Source organism: Henckelia pumila, chromosome 3 (genome assembly GCF_033568475.1).
Source record: "Henckelia pumila isolate YLH828 chromosome 3, ASM3356847v2, whole genome shotgun sequence".
Classification (NCBI taxonomy): Eukaryota; Viridiplantae; Streptophyta; class Magnoliopsida; order Lamiales; family Gesneriaceae; genus Henckelia; species Henckelia pumila.
The window spans coordinates 88,882,010-88,909,685 of record NC_133122.1 but is presented as its reverse complement, the minus strand read 5'-3'; positions in this window follow the sequence as shown (position 1 = coordinate 88,909,685).

Sequence of the window (27,676 nt, the reverse complement as noted above, 5' to 3'; positions counted from 1 at the left end):
TAACCCATTAAGAACTGCATGAAGGTTGACGTATTCTTGACTATGATAACTCATCCACTCCTTCATCCTGCCACAATTGCACGTTGATACTGGCTCTTAATCCTTCAATTCATCCCAAAGTGTTCTCAATTTTGTGTATTTAGAATTGACGCCCATCGATCCTTGCTGTAACACGCTTAGAAGCTTTTTGATTTGAAAAATTCTAGGAGCGTTGCTTTGATGGAACCTGTCACGCAGATCTACCCAGATCTCTCGAGCAGTCGTCATATACATCAAGCTATCTTCTATTTCTCGACTTACTGAATTCAGGAGCCATGATATAACCATACTGTTACATCGATTCCATGCAACAAACAACAGATCATCAGATCTCGGTCGAGCAATAGTATCATCAACAAAACTCAATTTGTTCTTCGCGATCAAAGCCATGGACATAGCTCTGCTCCAGGTGTTGAAATTTGAACTTGTGAGCTGATGACTGATGAGATACGAGAGTTAACCCGGGATGATCTCCATTTTGGAAGGTAATATGGGCTACTCAAATCCTCCATTAACGCTCGATGAGCTTGATTAGAATTTTGAGCTCCCTTTGTCATGGAAGGATGCGAGAAGAGCGGAGCACAAAGCCAAGCTCTCTGATACCATTTTAAAAGAAATGAGAGAATTCCATTGAAGAAAAAACCATAACCGTCAGTACAAAATTGGGAAAATGAATTATGATATTTGATTTTACATAGAAGCTTTCTCACTTTATATACTACTAGCGACCGGGGCACACGCGTTGCGTGTGTGATGCGCCGCGTGTGCGGAATTATTAAACTTTAATATATATTTTTTAATACGATATAATGTTATTATAAAAATATTGTGTATGATATATATACTCATATTAAATATATTAATCGATGGACTACACGAATGTTTTTAACACAATAATTGTATTGATATCAATATCACCAGCAATAGCTACCATTATTTAAAAAAAATCAAAAACATAAAATCTAATTGAAAAATGTTTATATCCCCTATTTTTCACATATATATAAAAACTTGAAAAAAAAAATTAAATGTATGTCATTATAAACATGAGACATAATTATTCAATCAACTGATCAAACTTGTCTTCTTACTTGCAACGCTCGTAGAACTGCAAGAATAACAATTATAAACTAAGAAATTTTTCTATTACATTAAAGTAATATTCAAGCACAATATGTTATTTATTTAGTACCCTTTTTATGTCAATATTATTGGCAGGTCATATTTTTTTCCTGTAAGTATAAAAAATAAATAAGAGTAAAAGTGTAATAGCATCATGCGACAAAAAGATATTATTATTATTATTATTATTATTTTTATATTTTCAAATTTAAACGCATATGTACCTGAACAATGTTGTTTCTTTTATCTGTCTTCTTCGTGCTATACCTTTCTTAAAATTAAACAATGAACTTATAATGGTAACATTGAATAGAAATTGAACACGACGAATTTAGTATTAAAGAGCTGAGGGAAATAATATGCCAAATAATACATACGATCGATCTATATGTTAAGGCATATAGATTGTAAACTATATTACCATGTAAAATAATAAGATTTAATATATATGGAATAAAAAGTGAAACAAAAATATTGAATGTTATTCTAAGAAAATAATATGGAACGACCATGTCATTCTTTATTTGTTTGAATAATAAATTTAAAGAAGTAAAGTCATTACATGATAGTTGAAAATGATGAAAAATAGAATGAAGTAAATTTTATTTTGTAACAATAAAAATGAAGACATACTAAAATATAGGATATTAGGTGAAGATTGTGAACTCAGATGTAGGTAGTTAATTAATTCCACTACTTCAGAAAACCAGACATCTGAGTCTGCTCAGAGGGAGAGGGAGAATACAAAACTACAAACTCCAATCTAATGGTCATACTAATTGTTAATAATCATGATAAAACAAAATAAAAGTGATGAATATAAAAAACGTGGTTGCAAAATTCAATCAGGTAGGCTAAAAAAAATCAATGAGGTGAGAAATTATAAGTCATATCTACAACATTTTCATTTATATGAGCTATTAAGTACAATAAACATTAAACACTAACTAACTAACTTTTTAGATCCAAAAATTACTTCACTTACAGACAAATCAACATATCAACCTAATTAAATACCTCTTTAATACGCAGCTCCTTTTGGTATGTCGACAATAGTGCTTGCGCCTTACCAAATGCTTATATATTTATATATATATGTTTTGCTGCAGCAATAAATTACAAAAGTTTCAGTAAATAACAATTAAAGAGTCAATAAAAATCATACAACAATAAGAGTGATGTGAGGCAGAGTTCCCAAAACAGAAAAAAAAAACCTTCATCCTGAAAAATACAGTAGGAGAATACAAAAATACCGTGAATGACAAAAATCATATAAATTTGTTTAAAAGTGTGTTATATGTTGTACTTAATATCAAAATTATGTTGCACTTTAGTTTAAATTTTAGATCTTTAATTTTTTATTTATTTATTTTTTGTTTGCATGAGATTTTATTTGAATGAGTTTCAGAATTTTTTTTAAAAGAAATTTGTGGAATGAATCTTTCGTGACTTTTTAGATATGTTGTTCATTTGAGTGCCGGTGGCAACACAACAAATACAATTGGCCTATCGAAAACGAACCCAACACATGAAAACGAACCACACTTAGAGAAAAGTTAATACCTTGGAAATTAATAGAAAATGTAGTTCCCCTGTAGAGTTGAAAACAACAATTAATAACATGGCATGAAACGAACCAAACTCGAAGGAATTTTTTTTTTAAATATTACATATATGCCCATACATATATGCATCTATACTTAAAATAGATTTTCATAAAATTTAATACATAATAAAAAGCGATTTCATGTCAAAACTTAAATACTCGAACATATTATAAATCCATGCGTAAATATTCAATAACATAAGATGCGAAAAATAGTTTGATTACAATCTCATAATCATTGAAACATAAAAGCGCGAAGGTCACGGGTGTGCTAGCTTGCTAAGAATGAACAGAGGTCTTCACCACCAGTCGGGACCACAACCTTCTGAATAACAAAAATCTCACATGCACACCATTTAGATCTAGTGAGCCTAAAGGCCCAGCATGCTCTACCTTTAATAACGATTACTACTAAATAAAACCACATGCAAACATATAACGTATATAAAAATAACCTGAGCATTCTAATGCATGCATGATCGTAAAATCGTATGCATAAACTGCGTCGTAATCTATATCATAACATAATACATACATAAGCATTGGCATGTTATAAATATAAAAATCATTTTCTGTTGGTCATATCAGTGAAGTGTAACCTAATTCGATTGATCAATCTAAATCCATCGTACATGGTGGCGGCCTGTGGGGTGTACCCCTAATGCCCTATGTCACTTCACCCAACCTTTGGGGATCCATAGGCTCATAATCGTAAGTGGAAAGGTCATCGAGCCCGGTATCCCGACTTCCAGTCCCGTGTTTGTCACAAATCACTTCAATTTCCCAAAAATATTTTTTTTACATGCCCGTTATCTCATCATAAAATACATGCATGAATCATGAACTTAGAAATATCATTTTCTTAAAATTTTACCCGTAAATATATATTTAATTCATTTTTCATAATAAAAATCATACTTATATCAAAATATACATATACATCTATTAAATATATATTTACGGACTATTTTGTTTGTCACTGGCTAGCTCGAGTTGTTGCCCCTTAACTAAAGCCCATAAACTTAGACCGACTCATTAACATTTATATTGGCCCAAAAATACTTAGACTAGCTCAATCACACTTAAAATGACCCAAATCGGACGTAGATTGGCCAATAGTACTTAGACCGACATAGAATTTAGCTCAACCAAATAAATTAAACAACTTAGGCCCATTAAAGAATTTAGCTCAATTAATAAATTAAGCCCCCAATAATTATCTTAAGCCCAATAAGCTTAACTCAATAACTAAATCAATTCATTCAAGCCCAAATAATATTTTAGCTAAAATAAACAACTCAAGCCCAATAAATAGATTAAGCCCAATAAACATCTTAAACCCAATAAATAAATAAAGTCAAATAAACATCTTAGGCCCAATAACAAACTTGGCCCAATGGATAAACCAAACACTTAGACTTCTAAATAAATTATCCGGCCCAGACCCATACATATGACACTAATCCACTTGATCCGACCCAGACAACCTACCTGCCCAAGCCCCGCCCGAGATGCCCGCTAGGTAGACAACCTTGCAATCATCCCACTGTTCACCTAGCCGACACTAGTTCAAGCCATCTTAAACCAAGATCCAAAGGAACGTAATCCAACCATCATCCAGTGAGTAACAACTAAGACCCAGTCATGACAGAAAAATCATCCACAATACATAAAAACGTGAATAATGCATGAATTAAAATTTGAGCTGTCATATCCACATACAAATGCAACAACACAATTTAATAACCAAAATAGTGAATATACTGATCTAAACGATGTGAGCAAGGAAGGGTATAACATGCCTTTGCGTTTAAAATGCATGAAAAACCTATACAGTTGCGGTTGCACATATCGGGACTCAGAAATCTCATAATTATCCAATTCTGGAAGATCAAATCCCTAATCTGCTGATTTCTGCCTCTAATTATCCTCAACAGGCTTTCGATCTGCGAAAAATCATATGATGGTCAAAAGTCAACCCTGGTCAACTCTGGTCAAACTTTGACAAAAAAATTATCGAACTTAATTGCGCTCTCACCGCTTAACGATTTTGAATCACGACTCAAAACTTGGATATTCGGATCTATCACGTCGAGACGATAAAAAATGGTTAACTCGCCGGAGGTTGCCGGAAAATCGAAGAAGGCAGCGGTCCGACGGCGGCGATTCAAACGTGCTCAAAAAATTATGAAATTTTGCAGGCTTGTAGCTCTCGACGAGACAATTCCAACCATATAAGCCACGACCAGAATGGTGGTCCGACGTGCCGTATATCGGCAATTTACAGTCCGATTCCGGCGACTTGGTTTTGCTCCGATCTGCACAATTAACGTCGAAATAAGCTACCAAAAGCTAGGAAAATGTTCTACCCATCTCATAGAATCATTTAACAGCTTTAAAAGCAACAAAAACGAGCTCGAATCGCGCATTTTCAGACGCAAAAGACGATGAATAGTACCTTCGCCAAACTCGTCTGTTCATTGTCAATTTTTCGGCGATCCAACCGTTGGATTTTCGATTTCTTTACACCAATAGACTTTTCTCGATCTTGGATACAAATTGACCGGTCGGATTTTTGATCGGAGCTTTGATGAATGACCGGCAACGGAAAATGTGAGATGTGCTTCAGTAAAGTCGAGAATTTGGGGAAAAATTTGGGAGAAAATATTTGATCTGTGTTTTCTTGAGTGTGCTTCAGTGTGTGTTTTGCGATTTATAGCAAATCAATAATTTTTCTGATCCGGACTAATTTATTTGATATCCAACTGGTAAAATTAGTCTCTATTCCGATATTTTTCTGATACACACACCCCATAACTATTAACACCAATTTCTGAAATTATTGACTTTGACTAGTCAATTAGACTTATAATTTCTCAAATTAATTATTAAGTCAAACTTAGACCATGACCAGTCAACTCGGTAAAACATTCTTCTAAATTAAAGTATCCGGCATAAATAATTATTTTAATTTCAATATCTCAATAATTATCTCAAAACTACCAATATTACCAGATATCCAGAAATAGTCAAACTCATTGACTAATTGACACGTGTATTTTGTAAATGCACTTTATAACTCATTTGGCAGAAATAATTATTTTTTTCAACTCAATAATTATTTTAATTGCCAATTAATTCGATAATAAATTTTGGGACGTTACAACTCTCCCCTCCTTAAATGAAATTTCGTCCTCGAAATTGGAGTAAGTACCGATAAGCTCTGGACAATACGTCCGCGTAACGACCTTGGCCTCCGAGAGAGCCTCCTCCTCTGACTGATTCTAACACCGAACCTTGACCAAGGAAAAAAAAACTCGCGTTCTAAGTATCTGCTCCTCCCGTGCTATGATCTGCTCTAGTCGTTCCTTGGACGACAAGTCTGACGCCAACTGCAGAGGCTCATATCCATATCGCATCACGCCCTTCATGGGCGCAATCCTCACAAACACATGGTCTCCAAAAGCAAACTCGAGGTCTCATAGTCGTCGGTCAGCATAACTCTTCTGAAGACTCTGTGTGGCCCTCTTCTTGTCCCAAATTCGAATCACGATATCTGTAGTCTGCTGAACTAACTCGGAAACTAAGAGAATCCTCTTGCCAAAAACGTCCCAATGCACCAGAGATCTACACCTTGATTCGAAAAAGTCTCGTATGGAGCCATACCTATGGATGCCTGAAAACTGATGCTATAGGTGAACTCCACTAACAGTAGTCTCGATTTCTAAGAGCCCTAAAATTCAATCACAATAGGATCTCAACAAAACCTCGATATCAACTGTCCCATGATTCTATCTGGTGCCCGCCAAACACTAAATTCTAATGGTGCTAACAATCACTATCAGTTACGAGCCAAAACAATGTCAAGACGACGTTCAATATAACTCAGCTCAATAAATAACTTGCTGGGTCATAATCAAATCGAAATCGAAGAGACATGGTTCAAAACAATATCAAAATACAATAATCTGGAAAACAAATCTGCCAAAAGGAAACAACTCGTTGCCTGTCTAATACAAGGGGTGAGCGAATCAATTCAAGGCTCCATGAACAATGGATACGAGCCAATCAATAAATATCAAATCAGATGATCAACTGCCGGCAGGTATGACATCATGTCCACCATCAATACAAATCAAAATCAAGGTTTTCAGCGTGGCTTACACACGAGGAAATCCGCACGCACTCAACGAAAATGAAATAAAATCCCATGGTGTAATCCGATGTCAACAAAATAAAATCGAGATTCCAATGAAATAGAATAACAATACTCACCCAAATCAATATCCATGTCCAGATTTAGAATTCAAGTTCTCCAGAAATATGAATTTCCAAAATTCATAGCCGAAATATCATTCGAAGCCAAATTGACTGAATCTTCAATGAACAATATCATGCGAATCAAGGAATGCATGAACTACAAGAAGGATTCCAATATTTTCGGAAAGAATAGATAAAATGACTCACGTAACTGATTTTCCTCTATCCCAAAAGCACCTTCCCAATCCCTCACAAAATCAACTAAACGTCAAACGATGCTTAATCACTCAGTTAGAACTATCACCAAATTCCCAAATTTTATATCTTCAACAAACTAATTCATCTCTCAATAGTACCCTTCACCCGAATCATTTGGCTCAACGATTCCTGAGAAAAATGAAATTTGAATTCCTCAATAGCAATCAATCAAATTTCTAAGATAATTCTCAAAACATTCTCTCCGACCCAACATTCGCATCTAACCTATAGCAAACAATTACTAAAAATCCTCAAAACTAATGAGAGATAAAAGAATGCGTAGCTCCAGAATCTAGCAACACAAACGTAACAATACCTCTAATGCTAATATTTCCTGTACGCAAAAGATTTTCCAATAGATATAGATCATTCTTTTAGAGCAACCAATTAACATCTAAAGTTCAATCCTATGCATGCTAATTTCACCAATTCAAAATTCTCATCCTACACATGCATTTCTAAAACACAAGTACAACAGTCAAGCAATTTCCGATGAAAATCTTAACTAAGAATCTCAATAACTGAATTTAAGAACGCAAATTAGGACTATCCGCGATAAGAGAAGTATCAAGATCTGCATCCTCAGCCTGCACCAAAAACAAGCGCCCTGTGGTCTGCCTCGCCCTGTGACAGTTCCTCGAAATCGTTCCGGATCCTCGCAATGGTAACACCTGATTGAGCCAACCAAACACTTTCTAGAATGAGGAATCTGACGCTGTCTGTAGAAAGGCACCCCTCCAGTGCTAGGAGCAACTGTCCCCTAATGCTGATGGCCCTGCGGCCTCTGCTGCTGCTGCTGATGCAGTCTAGGAGAATCTGATCCCTTAGACAACCCAAAATAAGACTTCTATGCTGGCTGCTGCCAGGAATGTCCTCTAGATGACTGCTGGAACTGTCTCTGCTTCTGGGAGTCAGCCTGCATCTCCTTCCTCCCTTCTTGGACTGGCACGCTCGACTAACCGCTACCTTGTGCTTCGTCACATCTGCCATGGAAACATATGATTGATATCGGACCTCAAGTTCCCAGTAAAATGTCACAGCCTCTCTCCATTGTAGCAATCGTGGGCACGAAGTGACACTCCTGCTCAAATTTCCTCAGATACTTGGCCACAGTCCTGTCTCCCTATCGAAGGCTCATGAAGTCACGAATCAGATGGCCTCGCACATCCTCTGTGAAGTAATTTTCAAATAAATCCATCTTGAAATCCCTTCAAATCATCCTAGCCAGATCAAGACCAGTCACTGCGCCTTCCCACCAGAGAGTTGCATCATTCTTTAATATGTAGATTGCGCATCTGACCCAATCAGCATCCTGGGTCCCCATGAAGGCAAAGATCGTCTACAACACTTCCTCAGCCACAAGTGGATCACGAGTCCATGCAAAATCCTTCGATCCTTGCTTGTAGAACCTCTCAGTGATGTCCTCCTCGTGCGCCCTCCTAAGCTGTCCATCCTGATGCTCAAGTAAACTCGTGATAACATCTAGCATGCCCATACTGGCCCTCTCAAAAGCTGCGAGTGGTAGAGCTGCAGGTGAAGGTAGAGGAGAAGGTGGATCCTAATTACCCGCATCGCAAACTACGTGACTCTGAGACATACTGCAATTCCCAATAATTCCTCACGCAACCGTAGTGCATAGCTATGTATTTTAATTTAAAAGCCTTATAACATGAATTTCAGTGAAAACTAACTCATGGGTCCCATTCGTAAAACATAATTAAAAGCATTTAAAACTCACAGACTGATAGTGCGACTTCTGAGCTCCACGTAGCAGGCTAGCCAACCCTCCAAGGACCTTGCTCTAATACCAAATAAAACGAACCAAACTCGAAGGAATTTTTTTTAAAATATTACATATATGCATCTATACTTAAAATAGATTTTCATAAAATTTAATAAATAATAAAAAGAGATTTCATGTCAAAACTTAAATACTCGAACACATTATAAATTCATGCGTAAATATTCAATAACATAAGATGCGAAAAATAGTTTGATTACAATCTCATAATCATTGAAACATAAAAGCGCGAAGGTCACGGGTGTGCTATCTTGCCACGAATGCACAGAGGCCTTCACCACCAGTCGGGACCACAACCTCCTGAATAAAAAAAATCTCACCTGCACACCATTTAGATCTAGTGAGCCTAAAGGCCCAGCATGCTCTATATTTAATAACGAGTACTACTAAATAAAACCATATGCAAGCACATAACGTATATAAAAATAACCTGAGGATTCTAATGCATGCATGATCGTAAAATCGTATGCATAAACTGCGTCGTAATCTATATCATAACATAATACGTAACATAATACATAGCGTAAGCATTGGCATGTCATAAACATAAAAATTATTTTCTGTGGGTCATATCAGTGAAGTGTAACCTAATTCGATTGATCAATCTAAATCCATCATACGTGGTGGCGGCCTGTGGGGTGTACCCCTAACGCCCTATGTCACTTCACCCAACCTTTGGGGATCCATAGGCTCATAATCGTAAGTGGAAAGGTCATCGGGCCCGGTATCCCGACCTCCAGTCCCGTGTTTGTCACAAATCACTTCAATTTCCCAAAAATATTTTCTTTACATGCCCGTTATCTCATCATAAAATACATGCATGAATCATGAACTTAAAAATATCATTTTCTAAAAAATTTTCCCGTAAATATATATTTAATTCATTTTTCATAATAAAAATCATACTTATATCAAAATATACATATACATCTATTAAATATATATTTACGGACTATTTTGTTTTTCACTGGCTAGTTCGAGTTGTTTTCCCTTAACTAAAGCCCATAAACTTAGACCGACTCATTAACATTTATATTGGCCCAAAAATACTTAGACTAGCTCAATCACACTTAAAATGACCCAAATCGGACTTAGATTGGCCCAATAGTACTTAGACCGACATAGAATTTAGTTCAACCAAATAAATTAAACAACTTAGGCCCATTAACAAATTTAGCCCAATTAATAAATTAAGCCCCCAATAACTATCTTAAGCCTAATAAGCTTGACTCAATAACTAAATCAATTTATTCAAGCCCAAATTACATTTTAGCTTAAATAAACAACTCAAGCCCAATAAATAGATTAAGCTCAATAAACATCTTAGACCCAATAAATAAATAAAGTCAAATAAATATCTTAGGCCCAATAACAAACTTGGCCCAATGGATAAACCAAACACTTAGACTTCTAAATAAATTATCCGGCCCAGACCCATACATATGACCCTAATTCACTTGACCCGTGTAGTGACCCTGCATGGTATCACCTACTAACTGGCAACTAATAGCATGCATTAAACTTAATACAGCAAAATAACTTAATAGAGTAAAACGTGCGGAAACATAACCATAAATTACATATCAGCTTAGTATAAAAGTGTCAAGCTTATTCATCAGTAGTGATATAACCATATCGAAAAACTTAAAAGTAAACATTATAAAACTATATCGAATCCTGTTGTATAACTAAGGCCTGCTCCCTAATCCGGTCTTGAACTACCAGCTCCGTCCATCCTGCGACCTGCCTCATGGAATAGGGTGTCCAAGATAACAACTAGGACGTGAGCGCTAACGCCCAGTACATAAACATGAGTACATGTATAAATATGATGCATGCAACATGATGACTGGTAAAGGGTCATCTGAAAAGTCATGCTCAGTACCGGCGCCACATGAGTGCTGCCACTGCACGGATCAACCTCTGGGTGCAACCACACTCGTCTAGTACACCAGAGTAGTCAAACATAAATGTCCCCGCCGTCGCGGTACTCTCAGTGACAGACTATCGAATATAGAGCTGAGCGGCTCTATAATCAGGTATATCAAGGTATAGGCTCAACGTGTATATGCATATGACATATGAATATAGAAAGCGATAAATCATATATCATTCCATATAATAATGCCAAATAAATTCAACATATAAACATGTATACTCGCTGGCAATCTCAGTCGATGTGTACGTACCTCTAGGCTACTCAAGAATAGTAGGATCCTAGGTTCCAAGCCTATATTCAAAAGTTCACCGTATCACTACATAAATTCTATAAGCCTTAACTAAGCTAATAAGTACTCCCAAAACTTAAATAGATTCCCGGACCATACCTTCGTCCGTAGATAGCCCTTTGAAGTCGCTAGTCCCGGATGACTATAACCACTCCTTGGTTATTCCAGAACCTCTATTATAACCGATAGGGCCCTCAAGTGTATAACTCACACTATATAACTAAAGAAGAAAACTCGGGAATTCGTATTTCAAAATGAAATCGAATGAGCCCTATTTATAGGAAAAGTTTCGGACGAGTTCGGGCCCTCCGTACCTAAGTTCGGATCGTCCGATCCAACTCACTGTCTGCATGCGAGACATGTCGAGTTCGGATCGTCCGATCTCTACTTTGGTTCGTCCAAAGTGCTCTAAGTCCGACACTTGTCAAAATTCATTGCTGAGTAATCTTGCCTACTTGGCACAAACAAGTTCGGGCCGTCCGAACTTGAGTTTGGGTCGTCCGAACCAGCCTTATCTTTGAAGTCAACAAGCTCACCTTCGGAGCCGCCGGTGGTCAAGTTCGGGCCGTCCGAAGTCCTCTTCGGATCGTCCAAACTGGCTCAGACAATGAAATTTCATTTCTTGCTTCTGAAGTCCGATTAAATCCCGGAATTGGTTAATTACTAACCCTTAATCATGTTTAACATATTTTTATCTTAAAATGGAATCTGAGTTATTACATTCTCCCCACCTTTAGATATTTCGTCCGCGAAATAACATCTAAAGATAAATCAAGATAACAATATGAAACATCAAACCACGTTTTATTACAACAACTGTAATTACATCTTTACATGGTAATAAAAAATACACAGCAAACAACTCAGGATATTTTGCTCGCATATGGCTCTCGGTTTCCCAAGTTGCTTCTTCAATGCCTCGGCGCTGCCACTGTACCATCACAAGTGGTATAGTCTTGTTCCGAAGAACTTTCTCCTTTCTGTCTAAGATACGGATTGGTCGTTCAACAAAAGACAGATCTGGCTCTAGCTGAATATCAGTAGACTGAATCACATGAGATTCATCAGCTATGTACTGTCGAAGTAATGACACATGAAAAACATTATATATACTGGAAAGATTTGGCGGTAACGCCAAACGATATGCAATATCTCCGATCTTTTCCAGTATCTGGAAAGGTCCAATAAAACGAGAAGACAACTTGCCTTTCACGCCGAATCTCATCACCTTCCTGAAAGGTGATACTCGTAGAAACACATATTCGCCAGGCTCAAACTGAAGTGGCCTGCGACGAATATTAGCATAATTGGCTTGTCTATCTTGAGCAACTTTGATCCTATGCTTGATCAAATCTACCTTGTCTACAATCTGCTGCACCAATTCAGGACCCTTGACTTGTCGTTCCCCGACTTCATCCCAGAATAACGGAGTACGACACCGTCAATCGTACAATGCCTCGAAAGGTGTCATATCAATACTACGATGATAACTGTTATTGTAGGCAAATTCGATCAAAGGTAACTGATCCTGCCAAGATAAGACAAAGTCCATGACAGAAGAACGTAACATATCCTCCAATGTACAAATCGTCCGCTCTGACTGTCCGTCAGTCTCCGGATGATATGCAGTGCTCAAACTCAGAGTGGCACCCAACGCCTCCTGAAAACTACCCCAAAAACGTGAGGTAAATCGCGGGTCTCTATCACTGACTATGCTTACTGGAATCCCATGCAATCGCACTATCTCCTGGATGTATAAACGTGTCATGCGATCATAAGAATACTCCCGGTTATAAGGAATAAAGTGTGTTGATTTCGTCAAACGGTCAACAACGACCCAGATAGCATCATACTGACGTGAAGTCATAGGTAAGTGGGTAACAAAATCCATAGTTACGTGCTCCCACTTCCATTCAGGAATCTCAAGATTCTGCAATAATCCACTTGGTCGTCGGTGTTCAGCCTTGACTTATTGACAAACCAAACATCTTGAAACAAATTGATACACACTCCGCTTCATCCCTTTTCACCAGAATCTAGTTCGCAAGTCTTTATACATTTTCATGCTTCCAGGATGAACTGATAATCGACTCCTGTGAGCTTGAGATAGAATATCGTTCCTGAGCTCCGCAACATTAGGTACAACCACCCGATTAGATAAGCACAATAATCCATCTGCCTGAAAATGGAATCCAGATGTATTAACCCCATTGGCTAAACGTGCCAAATGCTGAGTCTTAACATCAGATATCTGAGCATCTCTAATCCGAGAATACAATGCTGGCTCAGACAAAATAGTATACAATCGAATCTCATTTCTCCCTTTCTTGTGCTTGAGCGTAAAACTCAATGAACAGCACTCTTGAATCATATGAGATACTTCACTAGTCTGAAGTGCAGAAAGTCTCACTGCCGACTCAAGGCATCAGCAGTAAGATTAACAGAACCTGGATGATATTTGATTTCACAATCATAATCCTTCAGAAGATCCATCTAGCGTCTCTGTCGCATATTCAACTCCGTCTGAGTGAATAAATACTTTAAACTCTTATGATCCGTGAATATCTCAAATTTCTTGCCATAAAGATAATGCCTCCAGATCTTGAGTGCAAATACAATGGCGGCTAACTCGAGATCATGTACTGGATAATTACTCTCATGCGTCTTCAACTGTCGAGAAGCATAGGCAATAACATGTCCATTTTGTGTCAGAACACATCCTAACCCCTGACCAGAGGCATCAGTATAGACAACATAACCTCCAACTGTCGAGAAGCATAGGCAATAACATGTCCATTTTGTGTCAGAACACATCCTAACCCCTGACCAGAGGCATCAGTATAGACAACATAACCTCTTGATCCAGAAGGTAGAGCTAGCACAGGTGCAGTAGTAAGACGTCTCCGCAGCTCGTGAAATGACTCCTCACAATCCGAGGACCAAATGAAGGTAACATCTTTCTGAGTAAGCTGAGTCAAAGGCCTGGACAACTGTGAAAAATTCTCGATGAACCGACGGTAATATCCAGCTAGACCCAAGAAACTACGAATCTCAGCAACCGTCGTCGGACGAGACCAGTTCAGCACTGCCTCTATCTTACTAGGATCAATAGATATCCCTTCATTAGAAATCACATGACCGAGAAACACTACCCGATCAAGCCAGAATTCACACTTGCTCAATTTCGCATACATCTGCTTATCTCGTAACGTCTGTAAAACAATCCTCAAATGTTGTGCATGCTCATCCTTGTCATGAGAATAGACAAGAATATCATCAATGAAGACGATGACAAATCTATCCAGATATTCTCAAAATACCTGATTCATCAGATTCATAAAGACTGTTGGTGCATTCGTCAAACCAAATGGCATAACCAGAAATTCATAATGTTCGTATCTGGTCCTAAAAGCAGTCGTAGAAATATCTGAGTCTCGTACCCGTATCTGGTGGTATCCAGATCTCAGATCTATCTTGGAGTAAATAGAAGTACCCTGTAGTTGATCGAATAGATCATCAATCCACGACAAAGGATACTTATTCTTGATGGTGACACGATTCAACTGTCTGTAATACATACACAATCGCATCGATCCATCTTTTTTCTTGACGAACAAAACAGGTGCTCCCCACGGAGAAACACTCGGACGAATATATCCCTTATCAAGCAGATCCTGTAACTGCTATTTCAATTCCCTCATCTCTGATGGTGCTAGACGATAAGGCGCTCGGGATATAGGCGTAGTTCTTGGTACTAAATCAATACCAAATTCAACCTCTCGCACCGGAGAAAAACCAGGAATCTCATCAGGGAATACATCAGGAAACTCACTGACTACCGGTAACTGATCAATACCCGTACTACTCATGGACATATCAACTGCATAGATAAGGTAGCCCTCCCCACCTGACTCCAAGACATGACATGCCTTCAGAGCCGAAACAAGTGGCATCGGAGGTCGCGCACCCTCACCATAAAAATACCAGCTATCACCCTTTGCAGGATGAAACTGTACCAGACGCTGATAACAATCCACAGTAGCGTGATACAAAGTCAGCATATCTATTCCCAAAATACAGTCAAAATCTGTCATCGCTAATATCATCAAATTAGCCAATAACGTATTACCCTCAAACTCTAGAAGGCAACCCATCACTAGACGCTTAGTTACTATCTCCTGCTCCAGCGGAGTAGATACAACTAAATCCATATCTAATGATACATAAGGTAATCTATGTCTCTTAACAAAGCGAATAGAAATAAAGGAATGCGATGCTCCAGTATCAATTAAAACAAGTGCAGGAATACCACATAACAAAAAGGTACCTGCCAACATGCGATCGCTTCCCTCAGTAGCCTGTTCTTGAGACAGAGCAAATACCTGCCCTTGAGACTGTGGACGGTAACAAGAAGAACTCTGTGGTGCTGGCTGCTGTCGTGGAAAAGTAGAAGCCTGAGATCCAACCTGTGATCCCGATCCACTAGCAGAACCTATGCGCTGAGGACAATCTCTCCGCAGATGTCCCTGCTGACCGCAAATATAACAAGCACCAGTAGCTCTCCGGCATGAAGCTACAGGATGCTTCCCTCCACAATGACTACAAAACTCCTTCTTCTTCTTCTTCTTCCCAAAACGGAACATACCTCGTGAACCACGAGATCCAGATGAAGTAGTAGGAGTAGAAGAAGACGTAGGTCCAGATTTCACAACAGATTGAGCTCTAGGCTCAAATGATCCACTAAGTTGTGCTGACATCAACAAATGTGCACGCCTGTTGCTGGTCTACACAAGAAGGCAACGGTTCACCAAAGTCTCATAAGATACTGGGTCATCACAGAAAACAACCTGTGAGTAGATATCTTGGTTCAGGCCTTGTAGAAAAAGATCATACTTTGATGCATCACTCTCATTAATATGAGGACTGAAAGGTAGCAAATCAAGAAATCGTTGCTGATATTGATCAATAGTCATTGATCCTTGCCTCAGAGTAAGCAACTCCATCGATCGTTCTTGGCGAACAGCTGGAGGAAAATACAGTTTCTGGAACTGCTCACAGAAATCTCCCCAAGTCACCTGTCCTCTCTCAGTACGTGCCTGAGCAGCTTTGGCATCCCACCAAAAACGTGCTTGATCCTCTAGAACAAATTCTAGAACTTCCAATTTCTGATCCTCAGTGCACTCGAAAGCTCGGAAAGTACTCTCGAGTTTAGACATCCAGCTCCTAGCTTGTTCAGGATTCTCGCCTCCCACCAAGGGTTTCGGTCCTACTTGCATGAATTTATTGATAGAGTAGCGACGTTTACCCTCATGATGACGATGTTGATCATCATGATAGCGGTGATGAAGATGATGATGACCACCTCCCTGGCCAACACTACCATGACTCTCGTCAGCCATATCCTGAAAAGAATTGCACATTAAAATCCCAAATGCGCAAGAATTACTCAAAACTAATTCTAAATCCCAAGTACTAATCCCAAAATCTAAGCATGCTCTGATACCAAAAATGTAGTGACCCTGCATGGTATCATCTACTAACTGACAACTAATAGCATGCATTAAACTTAATACAGCAAAATAACTTAATAGAGTAAAACGTGCGGAAACATAACCATAAATTACATATCAGCTTAGTATAAAAGTGTCAAGCTTATTCATCAGTAGTGATATAACCATATCGAAATACTTAAAAGTAAACATTATACATCTATATCGAATCCTGCTGTATAACTAAGGCCTGCTCCCTAATCCTGTCTTGAACCACCAGCTCCGTCCATCCTGCGACCTGCCCCATGGAATAGGGTGTCCAAGATAACAACTAGGACGTGAGCGCTAACTCCCAGTACATAAACATGAGTACACGTATAAATATGATGCATGCAACATGATGACTGGTAAAGGGTCATCTGAAAAGTCATGCTCAGTACCGGCGCCACATGAGTGCTGCCACCGCACAGATCAACCTCTGGGTGCAACCACACTCGTCTAGTACACCAGAGTAGTCAGACATAAATGTACCCACCGTCGCGGTACTCTCAGTGACAGACTATCGAATATAGAGCTAAGCGGCTCTATAATCAGGTATATCAAGGTATAGGCTCAACGTGTATATGCACATGACATATGAATATAGAAAGCGGTAAATCATATATCATGCCATATAATAATGCCAAATAAATGCAATATATAAACATGTATACTCGCTGGCAATCTCAGTCGATGTGTATGTACCTCTAGGCTAGTTCAAGTATAGTAGGATCCTAGGTTCCAAGCCTATATTCAAAAGTTCACCGTATCACTACATAAATTCTATAAGCCTTAACTAAGCTAATAAGTACTCCCAAAACTTTAATAGATTCCCGGACCATACCTTCGTCCGTAGATAGCCCTTTGAAGTCGCTAGTCCCGGATGACTATAACCACTCCTTGGTTATTCCAGAACCTCTATTATAACCAATAGGGTCCTCAAGTGTATAACTCACACTATATAACTGAAGAAGAAAACTCGGGAATTCGTATTTCAAAATGAAATCGAATGAGCCCTATTTATAGGAAAATTTTCGGATGAGTTTGGGCCCTCCGAACCTGAGTTCGGATCGTTCGATCCAACTCACCGTCTGCATGCGAGACACGTCGAGTTCGGATCGTCCGATCTCTACTTCGGGTCGTCCGAAGTGCTCTAAGTCCAACACTTGTCAAAATTCATTGCTGAGTAATCCTGACTACTTGGCACAAACAAGTTCGGGTCGTCCGAACCAGCCTTAACTCCGAAGTCAACGAGCTCACCTTCAGAGCCCCCGATGGTCAAGTTCGGGCCGTCCGAAGTCCTCTTCGGATCGTCCGAACTGGCTCAGACAATGAAATTTCATTTCTTGCTTCTGAAGTCCGATTAAATCCCGGAATTGGTTAATTACTAACCCTTAATCATGTTTAACATATTATTATTTTAAAATGGAATCTGGGTTACTACAACCCGACCCGGACAACCTACCTGCCCAAGCCCCGCCCGAGCTGCCCGCTAGGTAAACAACCTTACAATCATCCCACTGTTCACCTAGCCGACACTAGTTCAAGTCATCTTAAACCAAGACCCAAAGGAACGTAATCCAGCCATCATCCAGTGAACAACATCTAAGACCCAGCCATGACAGAAAAATCATCCACAATACATAAAAACGTGAATAATGCATGAGTTAAAATTTGAGCTGTCATATCCACATACAAATGCAACAACACAATTTAATAACCAAAAACAGTGAATATACTGATCTAAACGGTGTGAGCAAGGAAGGGTATAACATGTCTTTGCGTTTAAAACGCACGAAAAACCTATATAGTTGCGGTTGCGCATATCGGGACTCGGAAATCTCATAATTATCCAATTCTGTAAGATCAAATCCCTAATTTGCTGATTTCTGCCTCTAATTATCCTCAACGGGCTTTCGATCTGCGAAAAATCATATGATGGTCAAAAGTCAACCCTGGTCAACTCTGGTCAAACTTTGACCAAAAATTATCGAACTTAATTGCTCTCTCACCGCTTAACGATTTCGAATCATGACTCGAAACTTGGATATTCGGATCTATCACGTCGAGACGATAAAAAATGGTTAACTCGCCGGAGGTCGCCGGAAAATCGAAGAAGGCAGCGGCGACGCGGCGGTCCGGCGGCGGCGATTCAAACGTACTCCAAAAATTATGAAATTTTGCAGTCTTGTAGCTCTCGACGAGACGATTCCAACCATATAAGCCAAGACCAGAATGGTCGTCCGACGCGCCGTAGATCGGCGATTTACAGTCCGATTCCGGCGACTTGGTTTTGCTCCGATCTGCACAATTAACGTCGAAATAAGCTACCAAAAGCTAGGGAAATGTTCTACCCATCTCATAGAATCGTTTAACAGCTTTAAAAGCAACAAAAACGAGCTCGAATCATGCATTTTCAGATGAAGAAGATGATGAATAGTACCTTCGCCAAACTCCTCTGTTCATCGTCAATTTCTTGGCGATCCAACCGTTGGATTTTGGATTTCTTTATACCAATAGGCGCGTCTCGATCTTGGCTACAAAGTGACCGGTCGGATTTTTTATCGGAGCTCCAACGAATGGCCGGAGATGGAAAACGTGAGATGTGCTTCAGTAAAGTGGAGAATTTGGGGGAAAATTCGGGAGAAAATCTTTGATCTGTGTTTTCTTGAGTATGCTTCAGTAGTGTGTGTTTTGAGATTTATAGCAAATCAATAATGTTTCTAATCCAGACTAATTTATTTGATATCCAACTGGTAAATTTGTCCCTATTCGGATATTTTTCTGGTACACACACCCCATAACTATTAACACCAATTTCTGAAATTATTGACTTTGACTAGTCAATTAGACTTATAATTTCTCAAATTAATTATTAAGTCAAACTTAGACCATGACCAGTAAACTCGGTCAAACATTCTTCTAAATTAAAGTATCTGGCATAAATAATTATTTTAATTTCAATATCTCAATAATTATCTCAAAAATACCAATATTACCAGATATCCAGAAATAGTCAAAATCATTGACTAATTGGCACGTGTATTTTGTAAATGCACCCTATAACTCATTTGGCAGAAATAATTATTTTTTTCAACTCAATAATTATTTTAATTGCCAATTAATTCGATAATAAATTTTGGGACGTTACATGGCACCTCGGAAATAAACACGAAAAATTGAACAGTGAGCTAAAAAAAATTTGAGTAAAAAATCCAGTAGCCAAATGCATCTTTGAATATAAAGAAAGATAATTTTTGTCATAAATAATCCCAAATTCAAATAATTTTTTTTTACGATATTAATGGCTTCATCTGTAGCATTGCAATTTTTTCATTGAAGCATTATATCAAACACATGAAGGTCATGTTCAAATTCTATGTACTTGAATACATACACGCAACAAACAATGCTAAGATGTAGGAAGCCATGGTTGAAAGTGTTGGAACACATTCTCGGATCTGTCAGATATGATACCCAAGGCAGCGAAAGTTTAAAATTTTTATTTTCTGATCTGTAACGATTCCAGATCGTGGATATCAAATCCTTACGATTAAAAGAAGATAGAGTAAAATAAAACATAATTTAATTTTACCTCTCAAGTCTCAACTTGAGGTTATGGACTCCAACAGATAAATCTGCTCTTCTTGTATATCCCAGGAACTGATGACTCGATTGATCAACTCCTGAATCAGGTCCACGAACAGAATTCTAATCCCTCTGACAGACTGCACTAGAAAGTCTATCAAAAGTTTCTACGAAGAGAATTAACAGATTTGATTTGTTAAACTAGACTGCAATTTTGAAAATTGCAGCCTAGAATTTCGAACACAGAGGAGGAAAGTGGGTAGCCAACCCTTGAGAGAATTCTCTAGGTTTTTCGAAAATTATGAGCTTAATTGTGTAATTTCTGTACTGTAATAACTTATTTATAACATGAGCTGCTAACAGCTTAGGGCTCGTTAGTCATAAGTTCAAGCCTGACAAGCAAAGCCCGCATGTTCAGAAATTAAATATAAAATTCATCGTGACTTAAATTGATAAACCAATTTTACCAATGTGTACAGAAAACTTTTCTGCATATTTTAAAGTCAAGATAAATTTTCTGAATCCGAATTCAGTGGTTTCCAAAAATGGCATCCCTATGTCATTTTAGGAAATCTCACTCCCTCTACTCATCAATAAGAAGTCCTACTTCTCATTTGCTAAATTTAACTCATTAAATTTAATTATTTCAATGGGGATTAGAAATCTATTACTTGTGTAACCCTCAATGGTTCAGGGATACAGCTAGCCGTGGGCCCACAACTCCTTGTGACTCGGAACAACAATTTCCGACTTGCCCATCGAATCATGGTAAGAGCGCCTAGCAACATCACCCCATGATTCCCTAGGTACCACTGATAGTGCCTGCAAGAACCAGTGGGTTTTGGTTAGCGTACAGTACGATCCCTTCATCCATATATCCCGATCGAATCAACAACCATTGGTATATCGAGAGTCGCTCGAGATTCGATAACTATGCAATGCATCTTGGAGATCAAATAGTGACATCGCATGTGCAACTAGGAAATCAAGTAACCTAAAATACATCATGTACTCTGGCCAGAGATTTGTCACACTAATATCTTCTCAGATCGCATACGATATCCACGCTCGCAAACGTGTGGTAAATCCTTGACAACAAAGCATTGACTCCTATTTGTGTCGTAATTGTACCCAATCTCGACACCTAATGACCCTCATAGAGTCGGTAAACGAGTCAAAGTACAGTACTAGCATATAGAGTCTCCATGATGTTTCAAGTAGTAAGGACTAATGGTGTACAACCAAAATCACGGACTTTTCCACTCAATTAGTGAAAACCACTTGGAAAGTCCGAATAGGGTAGTTCGATCATTCATCCAATGAATATCCATTTGCATGCTTCGAACATCTCTATGTTCCATACCAATGAAACGTGGTACTCGGCATCGCAAATGCTAGTCTCAATCTTGAGCGATCTTTATCCTTATTGCGGATGGCTCAATTGACTAGGAACTGGTTTAGAATATACAGTGATTACAAGATGTGTTTCATGATAGTCATCCATATCCACTATCACATCTTGCATGAACTTTAGTATATTCAAGGTCTTTATCTAAACATCGTATAGCACGTCACAACATAACAATATGATAAAATATAAAGTAAATTCCAATAAAGAGTGTAAATTATATTAAACAAAGATTGTTTACAAATAGAGTCATAAAGGCCCTTAGCCACAAGTTGGCTAGCAGGGCACCCACTCTTTCAATCTCCTACTTGCCCTAAAGCCAACTAGTCATACTACGTAGTCCCATTGTTTCGCGATGTTTGTCAAATAATGGTCCTGGCATGGGCTTATTAAGTGGATCAGCGATATTGTCTGCAGAGGCCACTCTCTCTACAGTAATGTCTCCTCTTTCCACGATCTCCCGGATGATGTGGTATTTCCTCATTATGTGTATGGATCTTTGATGAGACCTTGGTTCCTTTGCCTGAGCAATGGCATCAGTGTTGTCACAGTACACCAGGACTGGACCAACAGCTTCAAGAATGACCCCCAACTCTTGGACAAAATTCCTTATCCAAACGGCCTCTTTAGCAGCAGCTGATTCCGCAATGTACTCTGCCTAAGTGGTGGAATCCACTGTGGTGTCCTGCTTGGAACTCTTCCAAGAGACAGCACTGCCATTGAGCATGAATACAAATCCAGAGGTTGATTTTGAGTCATCCTCGTCGCTTTGGAAGCTAGAGTCGGTATAGCCTTCCAATTTCAATTCTCTTCCCCATAAACCATGAATATATTCTTAGTCCTTCTCAAGTACTTAAGAATATCCTTCACAGCTTTCCAATGCATTTGACCGGGGTTGGCCTGATATCTGCTCGTGACACTCAGAGCAAAGGCTACATCCGGTCTGGTAGATATCATCACATACATGATACTACCTATAGCTGACGCATATGGTACGTGTGTCATTTTGTAGTACCCCGTACCCGAAATTGGTAATTAAGAGATTAATTATGTTAATTAAACCAATTTGGTATCGGACAGATCGGAAGCTCCGAAGGTGAGATCGGAAGCTCCGATCGATATTACGTCATGCATGACGTGTGGCAGGATCGGAAACTCCGATCGGGATCTGAAGCTCCGGTCGCCCTATCCGAAGTCAACCAGTGATATTTTGACACGTGGCAGATCAGGATCTTCGGAAGCTCCGATGGCAGGATCGGACGTTCCGATCGAGGTTCGGACGTTCCGATCGAGGATCGGAGGTTCCGATCGATGTCTATAAATAAAAGGCCGAGAATTCATTTTCAATTGCCAATTCCGGATTTCCTCTCTACTCTAGTCGTATTCGAGTTGTTCTAGCCTTCCTAGGCTTGCCCCGGGAGTCGTCGAGGCGTTCGATAGTCGTAGCGGAGTTGTGCCCAAGTTCTGGAGGCATCGGCATCAAAGGGCTAACGACGGACGAAGGTATAGCTTTTGCTTCCTATAAATATTTAGGAGTATGCAATAGCTTAGTTAAGGCTTTTAGAGTACTTTAATGATAGTAGTATCATTTGGAAGTGTAGAGCAGACTATAGGCGTGGACCTAGAGTTGGTAGAGCTTGCACTGTTTTGAGGTACGGAAGTACTGTTCGAGATATCGTGACTGAGTATGCATGTATTATGTGACTGCATGGTTTATATGTCATTGATTTATGCTGCATTTGCATACTGAGCTATCTCTTTCGAGATGTCTGTTAGTAGGATTTTTCCCTATCCTGTTAGTGGTTGGACTTCCATCGATTTGGGTCCGGCATATCCACTTGTATTATGGTATGGGAGCAACCTCCTGAAGCGACGGCACAGCATGCTACATACCAGGGCCCGGTCTGTCTCTGTTATCTGATCCTTGACCTCGAGTTTATAGGGAGTTCACTTTGCATGCATGTATACTCATACTCTCATACTGAGCGTTTTATGCTCACGTCTCGTACTCTGTGTTTCTGGACACCCTATTCCATGGGGCAGGTTTGCGATTGGACGAGGCGGGTGGATCCAAGAGGGGCTAGTCAGTGGTTGACCAGCTGGAGCTTCGTCTAGGTTTTATTGTTTTGGGTTGATACAGCTATTCGATTTGGTTGTATAATTTTTGGATAAATTACAGATTTCTTTCCTTGGGATTGTATTTATTTATGGTTACCGCAAGTTTATTCTGATATCTATTTCATTAAGTTAATTGCATGCCTAAGTTCTATTTAGTAGGTGATCCGGGTAAGGGTCACTACATTTATGGTATCAGAGCATGCATAGTATTCTTGGGATTTAGACTCTGCATAAGGTAACCGTGAGGTAATTTTGTAGATGGCAGATCGTGACGACCGGAGTTCTCATGGCAGTATTGGTGGGCGTTGGGGTGATGCCGACCGGGAGCCTCGTCGAGAACGGCATCATCGTCATCATGACGACGAATGTTTCACTGTGCGTCGATTCTTAGCTATGGGTCCTAAGCCCTTAGTTGGAGGTGAGTCTTCGGAGGATGCGGAGAATTGGTTAGACCGCATGGAGACGACTTTTCAGACTTTCCAATGCACCAAGGAGCAGAAGATGGAGACCCTGGGTTATCTTCTGGATGGACGTGCGCGCAGGTGGTGGAGGTTTACTTCTGCACCTTTTGTTGCGGCGAGAGGAATGGCCACCTGGGCCGAATTCCGCACAGCTTTTCAGAAGCTGTATTTTCCTCCTGCACTCCAAAAGTCGAAGGCAGGCGAGCTACTGAGTCTGCGACAGGGAGCCATGTCTATCGATGAGTATCAGCAGAAGTTCTTTGATCTGCTATCCTATTGCCCCGAGATTGCTGACAGCTCTGGGATGAAGTATAATCTGTTCCTTCAGGGCCTTAACCCTAAGATCCATGACCGTGTGGCGGTTGGCGACGACATGTCCTACGAGGGTTTAGTGAGCCGTTGTCACCAGGCGGAGGAAATCATTCGGTGGAACAGGTCTTTCTCTCAGTCGAGACCTGCTAGTTCTTTGGGTCCCCGTGCCCAATCTTTCAAGAAGTCTGGATCTACTTCTTCTTCCTCTGGCTCTGCTGATGTTGTCCGTTTCGGTAAGAAGGACAAGTATGATCACTGTGGGAAGAACCATCCATCCGACAAGTGCCGTAGAGCTTCTGAAGCTTGTTTCCGTTGTGGAGAGACTGGTCATATCCGGAGGGATTGTCCACTATCTGGGGGAGGTGGTTCTGGTTCTGGTTCAGGATCTGGTTCTCAGGCCACCGTTCAGCAGAGGTCGCAGGGACAGCCTGCTGGGAGTTCTCATTTGAGGCCACGAGCTTCTGGCCAGGTGTTTGCCCTGAGACATGATCAGGCAGTGGAGGAGAATGAGAAAGTCATCGCAGGTACATTTCTGCTTTATGGTATACCTGCTCTTGTACTTATTGACACTGGTGCATCTCATTCCTTCATTTCTACATGTTTTGTTAAGAGGCATAAGTTACCATGCATTGCACTAGACGTAGTGATGTCTGTTTCTACTCCGACGGGCCAATCTGCTTTGGCTAAGCGTCTAGTGATGGGTTGCCCTTTAGAGTTTGAAGGAAACATTCTGTTAGCAAATATCATGGTCCTGGCGATGGACGACTTTGATTGCATACTGGGAATATATATGTTGACTACCTATCGAGCTTCAGTGGACTGCTATCAGAGATTAGTACGCTTTCATCCGGAGGGGAGTGAGAGCTGGTTTTTCTATGGTGAGGGAGCGCGACCCCCGATGCCTTTGGTATCAGCTTTGAGTGCCTGTCGAGCTCTAGAGTCTGGCGGGGAAGGCTACCTTATCTATGCAGTTGATTTGTCCGCTGAGAGTATTGGGATAGAGAGCATTCCTGTTGTGGATGAATTTCCAGATGTATTTCTTGATAAGATTCCGGGTTTTACTCCTGTAAGGGAAGTCGAGTTTGGCATAGAGTTGATGCCGGGTACTTCACCTATTTCTCGAGCACCGTATCGTCTGGTTCCGTCAGAGATGCGTGAGTTGAAGAATCAGCTACAGGATCTTTTGGACAAGGGGTACATTCATCCTAGTGTATCTCCTTGGGGAGCTCCTATTCTCTTTGTAAAGAAGAAGGATGGGTCGATGCGGTTGTGCATTGACTACCGGCAGCTGAATCGAGTCACTGTGAAGAACAAGTATCTGTTGCCTCGTATTGATGACTTGTTTGATCAGCTGCAGGGCACGTCAGTTTACTCCAAGATTGACTTGAGATCTGGGTATCATCAGTTGAGAGTCCGTGATCAGGACATAGCCAAGACTGCATTCCGTACTCGCTATGGGCATTACGAGTTCCTAGTGATGCCATTTGGTTTGACTAATGCGCCGGCTATATTCATGGATTTGATGAACAGTGTCTTCAGTGAGTATTTGGACAAGTTTGTCGTGGTCTTCATTAACGACATCTTGGTGTATTCGCGTAATACGGAAGAGCATGTTTCTTACTTGCGGTTGGTACTACAGACTCTTCGGGATGAGCAGTTGTACGCCAAGCTGAGCAAGTGTGAGTTCTGGATGGATCGAGTGGTCTTTCTTGGCCATATCATATCCCGGGAAGGGATTTCTATTTATCCAAGCAAGATTGAAGCGGTGCTTATTTGGTCGCGTCCGACGACAGTTGCTGAGATCCGTAGTTTTCTGGGTCTAGCAGGGTATTATCGTCGCTTCATTCTGAACTTCTCTCAGTTAGCTCGACCGTTGACGCAGTTTACCCGCAAGGGTGTGGATTTCGAGTGGTCCTCCGAGTGTGAGGAGAATTTCTGTGAGCTTCGACGACGGTTGACTTCTGCGCCGGTGTTGGCATTACCATCAGGATCAGGAGGGTATGTGGTATACACAGATGCTTCTCTTCAGGGGTTAGGTAGTGTCCTGACTTAGAATTGGCATGTGATCGCATACGCTTCTAGACAGTTGAAGCTTCACGAGGACAACTATCCAATCCATGATTTGGAATTGGCTGCCATTGTGTTCACTTTGAAGATCTGGTGTCATTATCTGTATAGCGAGAAATTTGTGATCTTACCGACCATAAGAGTCTCAAGTATTTGTTCACTCAGGCGGAGTTGAACATGAGGCAGATACGTTGGATGGACTTGCTTAAGGACTATGATTGCGAGATTAATTACCATCCGGGAGCTGCTAATCTCACTGCTGATGCTTTGAGTCGCAAGGTGCGACTATCCGCACTTCAGACTTGTTCGATGTCTAGTGCGATCAGTGACTGTTGTACTTCGGGATATACCTTCAAGCATAAGAAAGGTATGCAGAGTATCCAGATGTTTGCGATACTATCTGAGCCAGCTTTGTATTCGCGGATTCGAGATGCTCAGATATCTGATTCGAAGACCCAGCGTTTAGCTCGTCTAGCTAACGAGGGTAGCTCATCTGGATTTCACTATCAATCAGATGGCTTTCTGTGTTTGTCTGGTAGGCTTGTGATTCCGCAGGATGAAGAGTTGCGAGAGGAGATTTTGTCTCAGGCGCATCGCACTAAGTTGAGTATTCATCCTGGGAGCAACAAGATGTACAAGGATCTACGTACTCGTTTCTGGTGGAAGGGTATGAAACGCAGTGTTTATCAGTTTGTTTTGAGATGTTTGGTGTGTCAACAGGTCAAAGCAGAGCACCGACGACCTGGAGGATTGCTTCACAGTCTGCCTATTCCTGAATGGAAATGGGAGTTTATCACAATGGACATTGTGACCCATTTGCGGGTATCCCCGAGGAACTGTGATGCTATCTGGGTTGTGGTGAACTGACTCACCAAGTCAG